This window comes from Drosophila teissieri, chromosome X (genome assembly GCF_016746235.2).
Source record: "Drosophila teissieri strain GT53w chromosome X, Prin_Dtei_1.1, whole genome shotgun sequence".
In the NCBI taxonomy this organism is placed as follows: Eukaryota; Metazoa; Arthropoda; class Insecta; order Diptera; family Drosophilidae; genus Drosophila; species Drosophila teissieri.
The window spans coordinates 7,814,451-7,827,396 of NC_053034.1; the positions used below are offsets into that span (position 1 = coordinate 7,814,451).

The 12,946-nt window shown below is 39.6% G+C and overlaps 1 protein-coding gene across 1 annotated transcript in view; it reads left to right on the forward strand.

Moving 5' to 3' along the window:
- The first annotated feature begins 541 nt into the window (after window positions 1-541).
- Window positions 542-12,946, forward strand: part of LOC122623396 (neuropilin and tolloid-like protein 2) — an 86,435-nt gene continuing 74,030 nt past the window's right edge. Inside the window, exons 1-5 of the mRNA XM_043802536.1 lie at window positions 542-828; window positions 989-1,175; window positions 1,420-1,451; window positions 1,654-1,685; window positions 1,747-1,887. The gene's annotated coding sequence lies outside the window, so the exon portion shown is untranslated. The remainder of the gene's footprint in view (window positions 829-988; window positions 1,176-1,419; window positions 1,452-1,653; window positions 1,686-1,746; window positions 1,888-12,946) is intronic.

Consider the following 12,946-nt stretch of genomic DNA (forward strand, 5'->3'; position numbering starts at 1 on the left):
GTATTTTGCGTGGTTTGAGTTTCTGGTTTGGTTTCGACGCTGGCCGCATTCCCATTCCGCCATAATTGGCCAATTGTCGGTGTCATTAACATGCCTGTCATTATTGGCATTGGCTCTGGGCCAATGTGGCGCTCTTTGGCTGTTTGGCTGTTTGGTTGTGTGACAGTGTGACTTTGTGCGGAATGGGTTCGCAATCTGGCGAACTGCTGAATATTTCATCAACCCTCCTCACAGCAAACCGAGTGTCGCCGGCAATGACAACGTTAAACATCAAATACAACACACAAAAGGTGTTTAAAAATTAAATTAAAGTTAAAAGCTTACAAAATAATGAAATGAGCGAAATGAGCAAAGTACTCACACAAAGTGGTTAAAAACATGGCTGTGTCGGTGTGGCAACAACAAATGACGCTTACACTGGCCAAAACTGGTTAATATAAATAGAATTCATCAAATAACAGTCATATGTGCTGGAATGTGAAATGAAACGATACTGAAATTAATTTGAAACAAGTGAGCATTGATATATAACTTTCAGAATTCCGAAACATATTTCAAATTTACAAGCGTAGACTGTTTCTATTTCGGTTTTCCATTTTCTTGAGTGCAGCAGGAAGGACGACAAAAAACACATCAAATGGCAGAGCTCGGCGGCAACAATAAAATCGCGGTGACAATTCAATTAAAATATTTCTGCATAAATTTTCAGCGCTTGCAAAAATCCGCTTGAGTAGCCGCAAAAGCATGAAAAGCCTGTGGGTGGCCAAAACGCCTGGGGGAGGGGGGTGGTGAAAAACCCCCCACCCACTGACAGCCATCCCCCACTGAGTAAGTGAGTGAGTGAGTGAGTGAGAGCGAAACAAACAATCAAACCGCAACGCCCATCGGGGTAGGAAGTGAATGATTGAATGACAATTGCATTTGCTCGGTTGTTCGCTTGTTCGGTTGTAGCGGATTCCTTCTTTTCCTTTTCCAATCCCCCGACCAGTTGATGCGGTGCAAAGTTCACACAAAATGGGCATAAAGTGAATCAGGCGGGGAAAACCCCGGGGGCGGGCGGAAGTGAGTGGCCAGCAATTAACGCTCAATTGGCAGCCAACCGCACCTGCAAAGGGCCATCCTCGTGTGTTTTCCAACGGAAATTGAAAGAAGATTGCCTGAAAGTGACGAAAACGGTAAGAATTAAAGCTTATTATTGTTTTATTTCCTGTTTTTGCACATGCATATTCACATTTTTATGCAGTCAATTCATTGTTTTACTCAGCTGCCCCAAAAAGTATGCTACAATTTCTGCGATCAGAGAAGTGCACCCTGGTGTTTGTTGACACTCTATTTGCGGCAATAACAAACACCCGGTTCTTATATATTATTAAATAATATTTATACTTAATCAACACTATTCTATTTCTATTGTTCTAGCTGGCATTCAAGGTGAAATTGTAAAATTATAGGTAAGATAGCTGAAAGTATTACATTAGTTACATTAAAGTTACATTAAAAGTAAATAATGAATAATACTAAATACTAAATAATACTAAAAAATACTAAACACAAAATAATACAAATACTAAATAATACTAAATACTAAATAATACTAAATACTTAATACTAAATAATACTAAATACTTAATACTAAATAATACCAAAATATAGGTGCCCTCCTCTGCGCTTCTCAAAAGTCCTACGTAAGCAAACCACTTTTTCGATGTTTTCTTTTTAAATACTAATTGTGAGTGAGTGGTGCAGTGATATGTGATATGTGGCAGCAATCAATGATATCAATATCAATTTCGACCTACTGGAGGAAGTGCCTGAGCTAGCTATTTTCCAGGAGCTACAACCAGCTGTCAGCTCTGACGTGGAAAGAGAAAGAGCTTGAGGAAAGGGGTGAGTACCTGGGGGAAAATGGACAGGGACGCTTAACTTTCTGACTTTCGGCTTCGGCTTCTGTGGCAGCTTGTTTTTATTTATTATTTATTTTTAAAAGAAATATTATACATTTATAAAGTTCAATTTGCCTTCTCTGTTCTTCGTTATGAGTGGCGAGTAAAAGGATTTTTCGAAAAAATTGCTTATTAAAAATGAGTTTTTAATCATTTCTTGACTAAAAATGTTCATACAACTAAAAGAAATGCTGTTTTGAGCAGCTAATTACCAATACTAACTATTCCTATAACATTTTGAAGGATTTGGGAAAATTCATTTTTTTGTCAATTTTGCAAGGGGTAACATCATACAAATTTGCAAAAAATATGAAAAAATAGAGTCCCCATTTTTAAACACAGTTCGATTGGGAATTTAGTTACGAGCTCAACGAGGTATGACATTCCATATTTGGACCACTATTTCGAATGCTGTAATAAAAATAGTGAAAATAAAGTTCGCAAAAAAACAGAAAATCAATTTTCGGCCAAAATCCAAACATCATCATCAAAAATTGGAAAAAATTTGAACAAAAAATAACTTTTTTTTGGTAAACACAGTTCGATTGGAAATTTAATTACGAATTCAACGAGATATGACTTTCCATATTCGGACCAATATTTCGAATGTTCTGATCAAAATACTGATATTTAAATCGGAAAAACACAGAAAATCAATTTTCGGCCAAAATCCAAATATCATCATCAAAAATTGGGAAAACTTTGAAAAAAAAATTAATTTTTTTTGGTAAACACAGTTCGATTGGAAATTTAATTACGAACTCAACGAGATATGACATTCCACATTCAGACCATTATTTTGAAAATTGTGGCAAAAAAACGGATTGTTTTATGACGAAAACTTGGAAAAACGACTTTTGGCGAAAATGCTATATTTACTCTGAGGCTTTTTATCATAATTTGGCCAAAAATTGTCATAGAGATGAAAGAATGACAGTTTTTTGCAGCTAATTACCAATATTAACCATCCCAATCACTTTTTGATGGATTTGGGAAAACTAATTTTTGGCCAAATTTTTGCTTTTTTTGTAAGGGGTACCATCATCAAAATTTGCAAAAAATGTCAAAAATAAAAGTTGTAAATTTGGAACACAGTTCGATTGGGAATTTAATTACGAGTTCAACGAGGTATGCCATTCCATATTTGGGCCATTATTTTGCGTTTCCCAGCCAATAATCGTGTATTTTGTAGTCGAAAACTGAGTTCAAAGTGCAGCTGTTCAGGGAATGACTGATGATTTCTTCGAGTGTCCTGGCAGCGAGGCTTTCAGTGCCCCTGCCAGTTGGCAGTTGAGGGAGTCGGTGGGTTTGCGGACGCGTCTTGGGCTGGCAATTGTCATTACTGTTTGGCATTACTGTTAAATATGGGATGCAAATATTAAAAATTGTAACAAAGCAAATAATATAATATATATTGGATGGGAGCAGCACGATCAGCATGTGGACACCCCAACTTGCCCAACACTGTTGAGTGGTGTTCGTGGGTGTATTGTCAAGTGTTCAATCGGTCAACTGGTCAAGTGGTCAAGTGCTCGCTGGCCTCAAGCTCGTTGACAAATTTCTCAGAGCAGCATATCCGGCGTGGGAAAATGCATGCTTTATTGTCGCTGGCTGGCGATGCGTACATAGAAATGATAACAATAAAATATCGCCGAAAAAAAGCGTACAATTTTTCGCCCGCAAATTGTCCGCACACTATCCTGTCGCAAGTTCCGTTGTGCATACACTCGTGTGTACATCTGTGTGTGTGTGTGTGTGTGTGACTGTATTGTGTGCCTGTGTGTTTGCACATCCTGTTCGTCCTTGCTGCTCGTGTTCGCATTACCAGCGACAACAAGGAGCACCGCATTTTGCGGTCTTGCGACAATTCGTCAGACATTGTTGACACTGCGTCTGAAGTCTGATGTCTGATGTCTGAGCAGGTTCGTTGTCGTTGTCGTTGTCGACCGATGCGGTTGCTTGGATTGTCCGCTACACGTTTCCTCCTCAGTTACTTTCGGTTTGTTTTCCCCATACCCTGTAATCCTGCCCCGTCGCGGGCATACGCTGCCCAATGCCCAGCTTAAACCTAAACGAGAACTGTAAATCAGCTACCGTATAGTTTACGATATAAAGTAGCAATAACTTCATTTTCACATTCATCATTATATGCATTAAATAGTGAAATACTATTACCAATTATTAATCAAAGCAACATAAAGGAAACTCGATGGTTTGTAGCACCGATTTGGCACATTTCTTGTTTCGAATATGTTGTATTATGTACCCGGTTTTGGGTATTCTTCCCTTTTGAAAAACAACACTTTAGGTGGTGAAGAAAATGTTGGTAGTTGGTGGCATTTTGTGTAGCATCTGCAGGAGACGCAAACACACACGAAACCACAGGTGAGATTTGCTCAGTTTATTTATTTCATTTCAGTTGATATTTTGCCTTGGCTTTTGCAAAATTTTGCTGGCATTTGGCAATTAGATTTATTGCCGGTCGGAATAGTTTCAAGTTCGTAGCTAAAAAATAAAAATACAAAAAAAAAGAGGTTTTTGGTACGCAGTTTCCGCTCTGAAACGCTTTCGAAAATATTAATTGGGAAATTGAGAGTGCCTGTGAGTTTGGTTTTTTTTTGGTTTTCTTGTTTTTTGGTGATTTGTTGATCATGTTACCGCCACATAAGCGGATGCAAAATTGCCATGACATAGTGATAAAGTTCCTCACAAGCGAAATACATAACAAAACAGATTTAAGCAGATGTTGCAGTTGTGTTCATAAATTTGAAATGTGCATGAGAAATTACCATTTTTATGCTATTCGCATTGCTAATCCTGCTTTTCGTTTCGCCAAATCCCCTGTAAAACAACTTTTGTTGTTTCTCTCTCTCTCTCTCTCTCTTTATTGTTTACAATTTTCCATCTGCTCTATATAATATTGCATATATATTTGTGTTTGTTTGTTTGTGTGCATTTCCGGTTACTTTTTGTTGCGATTTTGGCTTACCTGCTCATGTTGGCTGCGCGGTGTGTAAGCCCTTTGTAAGTCGCTTCATTTCGCTTTTGTCGCTGCTCGCCAGCCGTTTAACCCTCCGCCGCCCACACAAATCCCCCGAACCACCGAACCACCGAAACCCCTTAACCCACCGCGTGCAGGACACATGGCACAAGGACACATGGCAAGTCCTTGCCGCGGAGCACTTTTGGCAGACATGTTTTATGCCACCTGCTGTTGCTGCCACTGTTGCTGCCACTGTTGCTGCCGCTGCGGTTCCAAACACCGTGTTGTCCAGTGTTCTCCGCTGTCTGTTGCTTGTTTTCTGTTGTCTGTTTTCTGTTTGCTGTTGTCTGTTGCTTTTGGGTTCTGGTTTTGGTTTGGTTTTGGTCACTGGCTTAAATGGTTACGTCCCTGCTTTTTTTTATATTCACAGCTCTTGGTCGTTATGAATTTTTCAATTTTCCGCAATTTTTGCTGCCCCAAAATGTGGCTGTTGTTGCCAGTTGTTGCTGCCGTTTCAAGTTGTTATTGCCTTTGCCTTTGCAGCCATTAACTTTGTTACGGTTGCTGCTGTTGCACTTGCACTTGCCATTTCTGTTGCACTTGCAGTTGCGGCTTTTGCTGCTGGTGGATGTGATGTTGCTCGTGGCAGCAATGTTGCAACTGTTGCTGCCCTGGCTCCTTTTGCTTAGAGCGAGAATGCTGATGTTGCAGCTGTGGCTGCCACAAGATTAAACGTACGTCTGACTTCTACGATTTGCTGCCAGACTGCCGTGCATTTCTTCTATTCAAATATATTTGGTGCATATTTTTGATTGCTTTATCTTAAAGCTTAAACTTAAAGCCTGATTTAGCTTGAATTTTGAAAATGACACTGATGCTGCATTGCTGCACCATCTACTGGTTTGATTTGCTGGTTTATTTTCATTAATCTAGTGGCTTTTTGCTGTGTTTTTTTGTGCAGTGCCTCTGATGGCTGTGTTATCGCCGATGTTGCTGCTGTTATTGTAGCTGCAATTCGTTTTGCTGTTGGACATTTTGTATATTTTTTCACAATTGCTGCCGTGCAGCAGCAACAGCGTTTTCAGGTGTTTAATAGTTGTCGAGTTCATTTGCAATATGCCAGCCGGCGGTAAATGGTCGCCAGGTGGCGGGGGCGGGGTCGTGGGAGGCGTGGCGCATTAGGGGCGTGGCGGGCTGCGCGGCGGCAAGTCGAGTGAAAAATGGGAAATTCAGGACGAGCGCTGGCATTGTTTCTTTAATAGGCCGCTGGCCATGTGGCTGCTGCGCGGTTCACCAGCCGTTCAGTGCACTGCGAGAAAATATAGTTGGAAAAGTTGAATGTGCAAAGCACTGGGAATAAGCTTAGTTTTGAAATATATATGCTGGAAACTTTGAAATGGAAATGAAGGCTAGTCATTTGATTGCATAGTTAATTACATAAAAGCTTAATTTAGTATTACAAATATGGAGCATTAGCCCAACTCTGCTATGTTTTTGTTAAATTTACAAGAGCTAAGCTCTATTGATGCGCATTTTTTTCCCGTGTACTTGTATCCCGAATTCCTGAATTGCCATCGACAGGTGCCCATTGCATTCAGTGCACCAGCTCTCAGTAAAGCAGTCATTGTCCTGAATGTGCTAAGGTGTGTGTATAAGTACGTGTGTAGGTGTGTGTGTGTGTGTAATTGTATGTGTGTGTAGACAGAATGGCAGGCAGTATTGTCCTTTTCGGCATTTTCGGCATTTGCGGCTTTCGTTTATCGTTTTTCGTTTATCGTTTTTCATTTCGACAAACTTTTGCATAGATAGACCGAGTCGAGTTTACCAATTATCAAAAATATAATTTTAATTATACATTCCGAATTTGGTTGGCTCCATGCGATTGGAAACTTTCTCGCTCATAGCCCCGAGACAATTTCCCTTTTTGCTGGAGAAAAACTTTCGCAGACCAAATCGTTGCAAATTTTCGTTTGTTTGTTTGTTTATTTGTTTGCCTAGCTGCGATTGAAGTCCGTGACTCAATCGGCTTGTGGACTTTGGACTTAAGTACTTAAGTGCTTAAAGAAAACTTAGTAGCAGCGATTGAGATTGTGACATTGATACACCAAGTGACATCTACAATGTCAACAATTGAGTTACGAATCCTTGGAAAAATGCATTCAGCTGGGAATCAGTTAAATTCGGAATTATTAAGCTTTCTTTGCATAATTGAATTGCACAAGAATTAATTTGCTTGTAAATTGCGTATGAATAAGCCACAATAATGCGTTTATCGGAAGTTCGTGTGACAATTTTGTCACATTTATTACCCATAGCCCTGTTCACATTCAAGATTATCGCATACATGGACAATGAACTAATTGATCTTTCGATTTGTTAAGCACATAATGTGCATAATTCATTTAAAAGGCAGAAACAGTGCCATAAATTTGGCAAAATCTCCGGGTTGTGGGAAATTTAATGAACAAACATTTGGAGTGCAAATGTTAAAACGAAGAATATGCAAACCATAGAGCCATAGAAGCCATCCATAAATACATTCTTGGAATCTGGCAAACGTTTGTCTCTCGTCCCCATCGCCATGGATATGGATATGGATATGTTTTCAGACACACCCACAATTACGGAGAATTGCACTGAACCGAGATATACACTTGAATTCATCATTGGATTGGGCTGGCATAACTATGATTATGTAATTAATGCCTTTCGAGTTTGTCGATGCATTGGCTTCTGCTTTTGCATCTGGCGGTGTCCTTAGATCCTTGGAGACGGCTGATTGATAATTGCATTGCTCGATTGACACTTAATAGCGTTGATTGCGAGTAAATTTTGCGCCACTACCAAGCGGTGAAACTAACATTCTTTGGCTCGTTTGCAGTATCCTTTGGGTTGCCAGGACCCTTTCGCATATGCGTGTTATTACGGTCATGACTCGCACATTGCTGCTAATCACACTCGAAGGCATTACACACATTGCATTCGAAAGGCAAATAATAACCCACAGAAGTCGGCTGAGTGGGTGGCAAATACTCGGCCAAATTATTCTTTGCTGAGGCAACAGGCAGCTGCTGCTGCTGCCGGCATTGTTGTACTTGTCGCTCTCTCTGTGTGTGTGTGTGTGTGTGTGTGTATTTGTGGGTGTGTGTGTTTCGGTGTGTGTTTGTGTGTGGGTGCTACTCTTGTTCGCCTCTTCTTGTTCGCATCTTACTCATTTGGTTGTAACTCTGGCAACCTTTGACCGCCTTTCGCCGTTGTTGTTGCTGCCCTGTGGCCTGTGGAAGCGGCAAAATAGCAAAATAGAACAGCAAATTGAAGCAAAGGAACGTCTCGACCCCGCATCTCCTCCCCCCCATCCTGCGCTGCTCATCCTGCTCTGCTCATCCTGCCCATGCCATCCATTCCATCCACTCCACCCAACCTACCCATATACTGTGGCCTGGCACAATGCGGCTTTTGGTCTCAGTTGTCCTAGGTCCTACTTTCTCCTCTCTGCTTTCTCCCTGCTCCTTGCTCCTTGCTCCCTTCTCCTTGCTCCTTGCTCCTTAGCCCCTAGATCCTGATGCAAAAACGCAGCCATGGCACTGCTTTTTGTCCCTTTGCTGCGCAGGCAACACTTTTTTACGCTGGAATTTCAAGCTGCCAGCCTCAAAAGATACTCTTTGCATAGGGTTAATTGGCTATCAATGTGATTGCATCGATTTCAGGTCCACAGCTGATGGTTTGCCATGGTTTTGCATTATTTTGGCAGCCCAAGATGAGAGTACTCAGGCTATGCCATCCATTTTGCAGCTAGTCAATTACAAATTTGTAAGCGTATCAAATGAGAGGTGTTTACTTTTGTTTAAGGTGTTTAAAGTGGTGCCATGTCAGGGCAACGCTTCGAAAACTAATATAAAGGCAATTAAGACTGTCTGGATAGAGAAACTTTGCGTATTTTGCGGTATCCCAAATTATTGAAAAATTTATTAATGAATTGAATGTAGTTTTTAAGAGACCGCAAAATGTTGTTTCGAATGTATGCAAACGAATCGCAAAAGAAACATCATATCGCTTGAGGCCTCAAGAAAACCACATTCACAACAGTTTGCACAGTCTGTGATCCAGCAATGTCATTTGACATTTAACCAAAAAAAAACCAAAAAACAACAAAACAAAAAAATAAAGAACAGAAAAAAAAGAGCGAGAATAACTACAAAAATGTTAAGAAAGCAAAATATAAGCAGAGCAAATAAAATAAAATATTTTTGCGAAGAAGCCGAACAAAAAATGAAGACAGTCTTTGTTGTCCTTGTCAGCGTGGCTACAACTTCCTTGGCCCAGGACGACGACGGAGCGGAAGTGCCAGCGGAAATGAGTAAAAACCTACAACTCACTCAAAAGTCCCACTCACCCCTCTCACTCGCACTCGCACTCGAGCAAAGGGCAATCCCGTTGCGAGTGAAACTCAGGCCGCACACGAAGCCACTTCGGCTGCCCTCGGCAATCGCCTCGTGTTCCCACTCACTCGGCATCGAGTGCCTGTGGAGCATCGCCAGTGCTGCCAGATGTTTGGGGGGAAAAAAGCTGAAAATAATTATTTTATTAATTACCTTGTGCTACCCTTATATTTTCATCACAGTCTGGCGTTTTGGTTAAACATTACGATACTATAAAATAAGTTTCTACAAAATAAATCGCACTATTTTAAGCCCATCTAAATGTAGATATTCAAATGTGCTTGTAAGTAGGCAAATAATATATGTTGATGTCAGCAAATGCATCTGGATGTCGAGCAGTCGTCGCAAACGTTTCCCAATTATCAATTTTATTAAAGTTTTATTTACTATAATAATCTGTAAAGGGAAGCGAGAAAACATGAATCTAAAGGGAAAAATGTTTGTTAAGATATAGCTTAGATAGCTTAGATTCCTCATAAATAGTACTACAATATCGGGAGGACACAAAAAATGAATAAGTTCGAAGATTCTACGACTTCCGACTTTCGTATTTCTAAAGATAATTTTTTAAAACTTGTTTTTTCTGTGGTTCCTGTTGTACAATAACCTTTTTGAAAGGAAAGTTAAACTTTAACTGGCTTTACTTGCACACAATTTGCATTAGCAAACAGGTCGGAAAAATATGAAGCTTACAATTTCAAAAATTCAGTTTTTAGGTAAACAATTTGGAAACAGGAAATTGAGAAAAATTATTGGATTTTAGCATTTAACATGTGATAATCAGATGATTGAAAATGAGATGATGAATGAACAGATTTGTGATGAAAGATGATAGATAGGCATACATTTTGTACAATTTTATTATTACCAATTTAAATTTAAATTCTTTTTGGCAAATGAATTTTAGAAGAGAAAAAGGAACTAGTAGTAATGAATTTTTGGTGGATATACAATAAATTAACCATACAAATACGATCCACTTTGGCTGATTGAAAAGAGATAATACGATAAGGTTAGTTCGCGAGCAGCAGCCGTAAAAACTAGCGGAAAAACTAGCCAGAGTTGTCGGGAAAGCCAGCTGAGTGGGCAGCACTGGCGGGGCAGTGGCGACAGCAGCAGTGGCAGTGGCAGTGGCAGCATCCGCCGTGGCAGCGGCAACAGTCGAGCGGCAGACTCGATGCAGCAGAGCCACAGATTCCGGCATTACGTATACGCCCAGTCTACGTCGAGTTGGCCACGTGTACGGACACGCGGCGCGGTTCGCTTTTCCCGGTGGCAGCACATTCGATACAACACAGCGCTTTTCACTACCAAAAACATCGCGATTTGCTGCTAATAGCAAGAGCCGCAGAGATACGATTTTGAAATCTTTGGATTTTGGTTTTGCTCAAAAGAAATACATATTTTTTTTGCGTTTGATTTTTTTTGTGACACAGTGCAAGTGAGAAAATAGTGTGCAAGTGTGTGTGTGTGGAAAGCTTGCCGGCTTGAAAAATGCGCGCCAAAAATTGAGAAATTCGCAGAAAGCGCAGCGGCAACAAAAACAAAAAGAAAAACAACATTTTGCAACGCAGCCAAAGGAGACAACACACAAATAGTAATATATACACCAATAAATATATATACATATTTAAATTAAGCATATGCAGCAATACATATACATATGCATATTAGATAGCAGCTTTGCAATGTAAACAAATTGTATTTCCGTGTTTTCATGAAATAACAAATCTATTTGCCGATATTGACCAATTAATTAGTGCGCTGGTGACAATATTAAGTTGCAAAGGATAGCAATTTGTATTAAAAATACAATATAAAATAAAAAAAATAATAGGCAATGAATATGTTTGCGAATATATTAATCAAATCAAGGCATTGCGGCTGTGGTGGCTGAATAAAATTTGCATAAATCAACCTTCAATGAACCAAGGCTGATATTAGTCTCTTTTAGCCTGTAGTTGTAAAAGATTTCGCTGTTTTAGCCAAAAGCCGAATTGGAATAGAAAAGGCAAAAGGTGGATGTGTGTTTCATAAATTCCTTTGAACACAAGGTGTCCTCCTGAAGCAATTAAAAATAATCTCTTGTAATTTCATAGTAAGTGATTATTAAATCTTGTTTGTGTTTCTCGGGAAACATTTACTTATATTATTAATTGTCAATGTGCTTAAGAGTTTTGTATAGAACATATTTGCGATTGAACATTTTGAAACGTATTGAAAGGCGATAGATTTTACTGAATATTTCTTTGTTATTTATTGTTCACATATAGGCCATGTGTTGGGTCATTTCGAATGAATGTTTAATTTAAACTATTCTGTCGCATTCGTTTGGAAACTTCGGCCGTATTTTCTGTTTTTCTGTGTATCCCGCATAGATAAGTTTGGGGCCACTTAGCGAATTGGCGGACATATTTTTAGACATAGCCCAAATAGTAAAAAAACATGAGCGCAACGAGTTGAGGGAGAGGGAAAATTGTAGAAAAACGGACAGAGACGACAAAGAGAATTGGGGATAAATGAGATGAGAGAAATTCATTAATAAAAGACAGCAACAAAAACAAGAGCAAAAATTAAACGGCTGCCATCAGGCTTCTCCCCTTCCCTCCCCTTCTCTCAACCTCTCAATCTCAAATTTTCCCTTTCGTTTTTCCCGCTTTTCCTTGTCCGGCACAGCTGTGATCACACGAAGAGAAAGGAACAACAAAAAAAAAAGCAGGGGAAAATTCGGAAAAAATGAAAATTATTACATATGCGTAATGGGTGTTTTGTGTTGTTGTTGCTGCTGCTGCTGCTGTTATTGAAAAAGATTTTCCCAGCTACAACTACAACTACAACAACAACAATCTCGATGGCGGCAACTTTGACGAAGGTTTTTCCTCGGCTTTTCTTTAAATACCCTCGCAGCCACACAGTGTTTCAGTTAGGAATTGATGAACTAAGCTATAAAGCCAAACAAAGATGTTATTAGTTATTTGGGCTGTCGAAAAATGAACAAAATTAATAATTTATGAATATGAATTTATGAATATATTGAATAAATTAATTTGCTTAAAGGGTATCTTGATGGGGTTAATTACCCTTTAATGTGATTTCCCTGTGTTTTCTCTCTTCTGTCGCCCCATCTCATTGAATTCACTAGACTGCCAATAGCCCCGTCTCTTTCGTGCGTCGTGCAGCCATCTCTTTCTATTGGTGGCCGACAAACTTTTGCATTATGTTCATCTCGTCTGCTCGACGAGAAGAGCCTCTACATCCCATTCCCACATATGTGGCTCAAGGCTATCGCATACACGCACTTTCCGCGCCCTCGTCGATTTCTTAGTTCAGCTTCTCATTTTCCATTTTCCGTTTTCCATTCGGTTTCGGCTGCTCCCATTTTGGTTTTCTTAAATTTTTTCAGCATGTCGCCCTCATAAATTTGGGCGAGGCAAACAAAATTGTTGTGGTAAACTTTTTTTTCACAAGGGTTTTCCTTTTTTGCGAATCTCCGATGGTAATTAATGGCATGTTGACCAGCTGATAAAATATGGAAAAGGATTATTGTCGCATTTTAAGCTCTAAACTAAAGTGGTTGCTCC